The sequence below is a fragment of the Octodon degus genome, unplaced genomic scaffold (assembly GCF_000260255.1).
Source record: "Octodon degus isolate 3935 unplaced genomic scaffold, OctDeg1.0 scaffold00172, whole genome shotgun sequence".
NCBI classification, from domain to species: Eukaryota; Metazoa; Chordata; class Mammalia; order Rodentia; family Octodontidae; genus Octodon; species Octodon degus.
The window spans coordinates 4,842,224-4,845,158 of record NW_004524748.1 but is presented as its reverse complement, the minus strand read 5'-3'; the positions used below and the strand labels follow the sequence as shown (position 1 = coordinate 4,845,158).

General features: G+C 37.0%; 1 pseudogene; it reads right to left on the bottom strand.

Annotated features, from left to right (window-relative positions):
* Positions 1 to 2,001, bottom strand: part of LOC101569301 — a 40,645-nt pseudogene extending 38,644 nt beyond the window's left edge.
* Positions 2,002 to 2,935: the final 934 nt, after the last annotated feature.

Below are 2,935 nucleotides of genomic sequence, written 5' to 3'. Positions count from 1 at the left end.
TGTTTAGTGCATACATATTTATGAGCATTATCTCTTCCTCTCAAATTTTTCCCCTAAGCAGTGTGTTGTGGCCTTCTTTCTTTCATTTCATCATTCTTGGTTTGAAGTTCAGAGTGTCTCAGAACAGAATTACTACCCATGTTTTTTTTCTGAGTTTTGGGGCATGTAGTTATTGTTTTCCATACTTTGAATTTCAGCCTATGAATTTCTTTATGAGTGAAATATGTTTCTTATATGCAGCATATTGTTGGATTTTGCTTCCTGATCCAATGTACCAGTCTATTTCTTTTAATTGGTGAATTGAGTCCATTTGAATTGATGGTTATAATTGAGATTTTCTGACATATGATTGACATATTTATCTGCTCTTGTAAACCCCTTTTTTCCATGTGTTTAATTATTTGCCCTATTTGGTGGCTTTTTTTATGTTCTCATTCATGGAGTTGTGCTCATTTTTGTTCCTCTCTAGAACATCTGTTAGTAGTCTGTGTACCATTGCCTTTGTCATCATGAAATTCTTTAGTTGTTTTTTGTCATGGAAGCATTTCACTTCCCCATCAAACTTGAAAGAGAGCTTTGCAGGGTATAGCAGTCTGGGCTGGAATTTGTTTTCTCAGAAGAGTTGAACTCCTTTGTTGCATCCTTGTCTTGAGCTGATGGTTTGATAAGAGATATCTGCCATTATTTTGATGAGTTTTCATTTAAATGTGATCTGTTTCTTTTCTCTAGTGACTTTTAGTATATTGTTCTTATGCTGGATTTCTCTGATCTTTATTATATGTCTTCATGTGTTTTTAATTTCGTTGATGTTATTTGGAGTTCTATATGCTTGTGTAATTTTAATGTCAGATTGTGTTCCATATTTGGGATGTTTTTGCTATTACTTCTGCGCATATTCTTTTTATATCATTTGTATTGACTCCTTTCTCATTGATGCCTATTAATCTTATGTTGTTCATCTTTTTATTGCCTTGCAGATGTTGAATCATTATTTTTCTATATCCTCTTTGTTTTAAAGAGATCTTTTCTTACCTTTTCAGTAGCTTCAGCAACATCTTCAAGTACTGAAACTCTATCTTCACTGTCATTCAAATGGTTTTGCCAGCTTGTGATTGCTGTTTTAATTTCCTGTATATATCTTTGAATATATTTCATTCAATTCTATTACTTTCCTGTATTGATCATTCAAGGATTCCTTCATTTTTTCTGTTCTCTATTTTTTATCAGTGTCTTCTTTAGAAGCAATTAGTAATTCTTTAATTATAGTTAGCATTTCTTTTTTTTACTTCAGAGATTATTTCTGATCTGATTTGCTCTATAACTTTCTACAGTTGTTTCATTACTTCTGATACTATTATTTCAGGTATTTCTCGTGTGTGATTTTCAATTTCTTCTATGCTGGTGTCTCCTGCATTTGTTCCAGGTGGGCTCAAGGCCTGAGATTGTATTTCGCTCCTTCTCTTTGTCATTTTATGTAGCACTGTCTTCTGACATTTGGTGTGGAACTTTGGTGCAGTTATTACCTTAGCATGTACCAATATTATTACCAAAAGAGATTATGTGGTTAAGGCAGTTAAAGTTTTGTATTTACAGAACTATAATTAGCAACACTAATAATGGGTAGTGAGATTTAGCAGTTAGTGAACTTTTGTGTATAACGGGTTTGCCTTTTAGACCCTAAGAACAAACAGTATGAGGGTATGGCTAAGAAAATAGTAGGTTGGGAATTTGTACTTAAATTATTTCCCCTAAGTTCTGTCTGATCATCCTTCTTTTTGTATCCTCAATCTTCCAGACAGACTAATTCAATCCAGTTACCTGTTTCCCCTTCTCTCAATCATGATAGAAAGGAGAGGATGCTTTCATAGATCTTGGTCTTACAAAGTATCTCAGCTTACCAGGTCCAGATCTACCAAGCTTGAACTCATCCTTGTGGGCCTGGCTTGTGTCTGGCTTCTGTGCTTGGCTTCTTCGTGCTGCAGTCCATGGAGATGGACCCATTGTGCCCCTGTGGCAAGATGTTCTGCTCCTGGATTAGTTGGGTGGGTCTCACCTTTTGCATCTCTCCAGGGAGTTCTGCTCTAGTGTTACACACCAGGACTGTCTGATGGTGGAGATTCTTGCAAGCTCATGAAAGGTCCTACACACATGTCAGCCCTGGGGGCTGTGTGGAGTAGAATCCAGTGGAATGGATGGTCCCACACATATGCAGGGTCTGGGCACTGATGAAGTAGAAACTGGTGAGTGCAAAAGTTCTCACACCCCCACCAATCTTTTTAATCCAGAGATTTAGTCTCAGTCATAGTGGTATATTACGTATTTAGTTGAAAAAAATCCATTTTCTCTTGTTTTATTGCTGATAGTCACTTCTAACTCCTTTGAAAACCTATTGAATTTAGATAACTTAGCTTTGGTTTCACAGGGAGAAACCAGAGACAAGAATACAGATTCTGAGTTACAACCCCAGTGGCTTCCAGCTGGGCACTTCATCTTAATAGAATATTCCACTCTGAACTCATGAGTGACTTTGTCCTCAGATTAATAGGGCGCTGCCATGACCCAATCACCTTCTGAGAGCCCCATCTTTTTCATGAGACTTTTGGGGGATATTTTCCATCTTATTCTTAGTAACCTTTTATTAATCATGAAAGTGCTATTTAAAATTGTGCTTTCAGGGGGCTGGGGAGATGACTCAGTGGAATAAGCACTTGTCTGACAAGCTCAGGGGCCTGAGTTCAATCCCCAGTTCCACACACAAAAAATTGTGCTTTCAAACTTTTCTTTGATTATGCCAAAATGCAAATGCTTAGCCCTCACCCAAACATCATAACAGTGGTCATAGCAATAAACACATACTACAGTTAAACAGGACATGTGGAAATCAGTGTGTTCACAATTTTCCCTCCACAGTCACATGCTCAGCTGTATCTGTTTT